This window comes from Tenrec ecaudatus, chromosome 5 (genome assembly GCF_050624435.1).
Source record: "Tenrec ecaudatus isolate mTenEca1 chromosome 5, mTenEca1.hap1, whole genome shotgun sequence".
NCBI lineage: Eukaryota > Metazoa > Chordata > Mammalia > Afrosoricida > Tenrecidae > Tenrec > Tenrec ecaudatus.
In genome coordinates, this window is record NC_134534.1 from 183220734 (window position 1) to 183226733 (window position 6000).

A 6000-nucleotide genomic window follows, 5' to 3' on the forward strand; every position below is an offset into this window, starting at 1 on the left:
CATCATGCCAGGACAAAGCATAAGCTTGAGTTAAATATTGAAACTTTTTAATGTAGGTGGTCGGATCATTATACAGGAGCTTAAACGCTTTTTAATTTGAGATAAATCACCCCTGCCAGCACTGAGATGCTTACACATTCAATGACTTGGCTTCCCTCCTGCAGTCGGCATCATTGCATCTGTTTTGTGAGATGGAGGATTTTGTGGATTGGTGTGGGACATATGGGCTAATGTTGGACTTGGGGATTGGGCAGCACTGTGCTGGGATGTTTTCTTGATGTGCACTTAGCCTTTATATAAAACTCTCTCTTATACATATGAGTTTCTGTGAATTTCTCTAATGTACCCAGATTAATACAACCTATTATTAAAAATTCAGTATAAGATTCCTATTAAAAATAAATAAATCAGTGAGAGAGAAGGGAACATGAACCGGACCGTGAAGGGACTCTTAGTGTCCCGCCACTTTCTGGAGTGGACAAAGGTCAAGGGGGGTTCTCCTATCACACGTGCTTGCTAACCAGTGGGTGAGTACACATTCGGGTTCCTCCAGCAAAGCAGGTAGATGGGGAGAAGAGAACGTGGGGGGCTCTGGTTGTGGCCAGAATAGGGAGAGCGGTGAGTAGGAGGAGAGGGGAGACAAGGTGTTCAGGCAGGTCCTAAAAGGCAGACACCAGATGGGGTCCAGAAGCAGGAGGTGAGGAGGAATTTTTAGTCCAGACGACTTGGGAAGGGGAGCGGAAATAGAAAGGGAGGGAGCTCAGAGGAAAGGCGGCCTGGACGTACAGAATCTCAGACTCTTACGTTTACTGGCAGAAATTGTGGAGATTTCAAAGGCTATTGAAATCCAAAGTGAGGTGATAAAAGTTATTTACAGGAGCTTTCTGACCCCTCCCTCCTGCCGGTCTCTAGGTGGCGACCATGGATTTGTTCTCTGATTCCCTATCTGGGAGGTCTGTCAGAGGCTGTGGGTGTTGAGGTGTTGGCTCAGTGGAGGCTGAGCAGGGAGGGAGCCGAGAAGGGGAGAGAGGGAGAGACTCCAGGGAGTCTGAGGGGTCTGGCTCTGGGGAGGGGATGGATGTCGGAGGCACAGTGCCTCAGCCTTTGGGAGTTGAGGGGGTAGCGGGGGAGGTGATGGCGAGGGGTACCAGAATATGGAGGAAGCCTTACAGGGGCGCAGATAAGGAGTCAGTGGGTCCAGAGAAAGATGTAAGGGGAGTACTGTCTGGGCGTGATTAAGAGTGTTTGGCTAAAAGATCTTGGGCAGGGTGACAGGTAGTAGAGAGGGACGGGAGCGAAGAAAGAAAAAGACCTGAACATATAGGACTTCTGATTATTTGTGAGTTTGTTGTTCAAAACTGTTGAGGTTGAGGAGAATGTTAAAATCGAAAATGCTATTTTCTGGCTGGCGTAACTCAGTGTTCAATTGGTATCGAGGTCAAACTTGGTTACAGAAAAAGATGAGGCATTTAAGGCGAAGATCAGGAGCCAAACTCAATTCAGTAAGGTTGGCAGTAGGCACCCCAAAGGACTGTCCTTGGGGGGTTGGGACAGAAGATTTCCCTTTGTGTCTCAAACTGCAGGGGGTACGGACAGAGAAGGGCATCCCCTGGTCCCCTTTCGCACCTGTCCGTCATTCAGGAGGTGGCCCCGTAACCCTGAGCGACTCCAGGTCAGAGCTAGGGACCCAGTGGAAGAGTCCTGGACTCTCCAGAACAGGAAGGTTCCCTGGCGCAGGCCTGTGGCTTTAACCAGCAGACAGGGACCTCGGATTAGAGAGAGGCACAATGGAAGCCGAGGAGGGGTGAGAGGAAGGGAAAGCAGAACATTTTAGAGAAAGCAAGGGCTCAGACACACCCTCTGCAGTCCAGTCCAGGCAGAAGGTGCAGTGACTGCTGGCCTAATGCTAGGAGTCTTGTTGTCAGCAGGAGTCCCAGGAGGTGAGCACAGAGACAAAAGGCTGGAGGCCACGTGAGCGAAGGTAGCCACGGAGAAAAGATGGCCATATGAGTTTGCTGGTCCTCTGTGTCCAGCACAACAAACAAGACAACTGAGACAACAAACATACACAGAGAGATACTGACCAGAAGTCGCTTGTTCAGACAGGCTCCAGAGGTTCGAGAGGAGAGGAGGGATGGGCTGTGTCCCAGCTGAAGCAGGGCCGGGACAGCACGGAGCCCATGTCCCTACCCCTCCCGGGTTTCGGCTCCAATGTAAAGGCGAAGCTGAGGGACACGGAGGAAGATGGACATGACAGGACAACTGGAGAGCAGAAACAGAAATAGCTCTATTAGGTTGGGGGAGCTCCGGTGACCTAGGCCAACAGGTCAGGGAAGTTGTGCTCAGCAGCTGGGACAAGGGCTTTTTAAAGGAATGGTGAGTAACCTAGGGTAGTTAGCATATGGGACCTGGAAACTGCTTTCTTCCAGCCAGTAACATCTGGTTTCACTGGTTATCCTATCTGGCGCCACCTGCTGCTGACCTTGGGGTTGTTCAGGGAAGCTCCTGCAGGGCCCGGACCTGCTTCAGCTTAGTCCAAATGGGGAGCTGCCTAGTTCAGACCCGACCCAAACCTTCCTTCAGCACATGTGCTTATTCATCGGCACTGTCTTCAGCGACTGTGTCAGGAAGGTGAGCATCATAGAATGCCAATTTAATAGAACAAAGTGTTCTTGCATTGAGGGAGTACTTGAGTGGAGGCCCAATATCCATCTGCTACCTTAATACTAAACCTATAAATATATGTGCATAGATCTATTTCCCCATCCTCATATATAAATATATTTACATAAATTCCCTTTACCTTCTAGCTCTTTCCTCTATTTCCTTTGACTTTCCTCGTGTCCCACTATCATGCTCCGTCTTCTTTTGGATTTCAGTAATTCTTCTTGGTGACATTACCCTTGATCACACCCTACCAAGCCTCCTACACCCTCCTCACCACCGATTTGGATCACTTGTTGTTCCCTTGCTCCTGGGTTTGTTAACACCAGTACCTCCCTCTCTCCCCCTCTCCCATGTCCTCCAGGAACTGGTCCCGTTGTTTTCTCCTCCAGATTGCTCATCCAGCCTATCTTATTTAGACAGACCTGCGGAGCTAATACACACAAAAAGAAGACAGAGCAAAACCAAGCAACAATATACAACAAAACAACAAACCAATGACAAAAACAAAACACAACAAGAAAGAAAAGCTTGTAGTTAGTTCAAGGACTGTTTGTTGGCCTTTTAGGAGTGTTTTCCAGTCTGTTGGGGCACCATGCCCTGGCCCCAAAGTCCACCTCCAGCACTCCCTGTGGACCTCACCACTCCTTTCCCTTGCTGTTTTGTTGCACCCCCTTAGTGCTTTGCCTCGGTGTGGTGGGATCAGATCGGGCATAATTCTCATACTGTGTGTCTGGTGGTGTCCCCTGTAGGGCTATGGGCCAGTGAGGGACGTTGTGTCTCAGTGGGGTTGGCCGTGAGGTCCTCTCGGTGGTCTGGCTGCTCTAAGTGGGAACATCATCCTCACAGCTTGGTGGGCCAGGATGTGCTCCACTCTCTCCTCCTGCCCCTTCATCTGCTCCCGTGTGCTCTGATCAGATATGTCCCTCTCCTGGAGCTCCAGATTCAGTGCCATCCTTGAAATAAATTCTTCTGGGGGGAGGGGCAGGTGTCCTCATAGTAGTTGGGATTGGGGCCAGCCCCCCAAACCTCTCCACTGGTTCCCTACTCCACGCCGGGATGTTGTATTCACACCTTGCGGCACTGGGTTGAAGTCTGGTCCCTCTTTCCCTGTGGAGATATAAACAATACCCTCCCCTTGGGTGGGTTAGTGCCCCATGATCCCACTACCCTTTTCTTCCTTATTTTCATCCCTTTGTTTTCCTTTCCCCTCCTCCTCCCCCGTTGTCTACCATGTGCATCCCTGGTTTTGATCTGGTCTCTGCCATACTACACAGTCCTCACCCCAAAAATGTTTGTGTACAGTAGCTTTTTCCCTATGCCACTTTTGCATTTTTTTTAATACTTACCTCAGCGGGCTCATGTTGTACTTGTCCTTTTGTGCCTGACTTACTTTGCTTACTTAGTTCTTCCCATGCAGCGATGTGCTTCATACGTTCATCACTGGAGAAAGGGATGACCTGTCAGTTTCTGCCTCCTGTGTGTTTATGTCCTTCCCTATTTCTGATAGCCTGTGTATTCCCTGCGCCAAAGTCCTCAAGTTGGTCCCAATTCCCTCATTGATGGCACTAATAGTTTGGGGTTTAACTTCAAGGTCTGTGATTCACCTTGAGTTTATTCTTGTGCATGGAGTGAGAAAAGGGTCTTGCTTCATTTTTGTGCATGTTAATATCCATTTTCCCCAGCACCACTTGTTAAAGAGGGCATCTGCTTCCCATTGGATATTTCTTGGGCCCTTATCAAAGATCAGCTGTGTGTATGCTGATGATTTTATTTCTGGATTTTCAGTTCTTTTCCATTGGTCTGAGCATCTGTCATTGTACCAATACCATGCGGTTTTGACAACTGTAGCTGTATAGTATGTGCTAAAGTCAGGTAAAGCAAGCCCTCCCACTGTGTCCTCCTTCTTGAGGAGTTCTCTGCTAATTCTGGGCTCCTTCCTTCTCCATATGAAGTTGGTAATCAGTTTTTCCATTTCTTTGAAGAAAGATGAGGGTAATTATATTGGGATTGCATTAAGTTTATATAGTGCCTTTGGCAGAACTGACATCTTGACTATATTGAGTTTTCCAATCCACGAGCATGGGGTATCCTTCCATTTGTTGAGGTTGCTCTTGGTTTCTTGTAATAGTGTTCTGTAGTTTTCCCCATATAGTTCTTCTGTTCTTTTCGTCAGGTATATTCCTAGATATTTCAATGTGTGTTTGGCTATTGTGAAGGGTACAACCTTTTTGTTCTCTTCTGTGGTCTTTTTTGATGTGTATAGCAGTCTGAAGGACTTCTGTTTGTTGATCTTGTATCCTGCCACTCTGCCAAACTCCTCTATTGATTCCAGTACTCCCCTTGTGGAACTTTTGGGATTTTCCAATATAAAATCATATCATCTTCAAATAATGATAGTTTCACCTTTTCCTTCACCAGACGAATACCTTTGACATCTTTTCTCGACCTTATGCTGTTAGCTAAAACCTCTAGCATGATTGAAAATAAGAGTGGGGACAAGGTGCCTCCTTGTCTGGTCCCCTTTTTCAGTGGGATTGTGTTAGTCTTTTCTCCATTGACTACAACGTTGGCTGTTGGTTTTTCATATATAGCTTGTATTGTCTTGAGGAACTTTCCTTCCATTCCTATCTTTTCAAGTGTCTTAAACAGGAATTGGTGTTAGATGTTGTCGAATGCTTTTTCTGCATCTATTGATACACAGTTTTTCATGTCAATGTGGCGAATGATATTAATGGTCTTTCATATGTTGAACCATCCGTGCATCCCTGGTATGAATCCCACTCGGTCATGATGAATTATTTGTTTTATATAATTTTATATTCTATTGGCCAATATTTTGTTAAGAATTTTTGTATCAATGTTCATTAGGGATAATGGTCTATAGTTTTCGATTCTTGTGGGATCCTTGCCTGGTTTTGCTATCAGAGGTTTTGCTATCAGAAGGAGTTTGGGAGTTTGCTGTCTTTTTCTATGTTCTGGAAGAGTTTGTGTAGGATTGGTGTTAGTTCTTCCCTAAATGCTTGGTAGAATTCCCCAGTGAAGCCATCTGGTCCAGTGGATGTTTTTGTTGGTCATCCCTTGATAACCTTGTCTATTTCTTCTATTGCTATGGGTCTGTTGAGATTCTTGACATCCTCTGGGGGCAATCTAGGGAGGGATTGTTTTTCCAAGAATTTGTCCATGTCGTCCAAGTTGTTGAATTCATTGGAGTACAATCCTTCATAGTATTGTGTAATTATCCTTTTGATTTCATGGGCCTGTTGTAATGTCCCCTCTTTCATCCCTTATTCTTGCTATTGAAATTTGTTCCCTCCTTTCTTTGGTTAGGTTTGC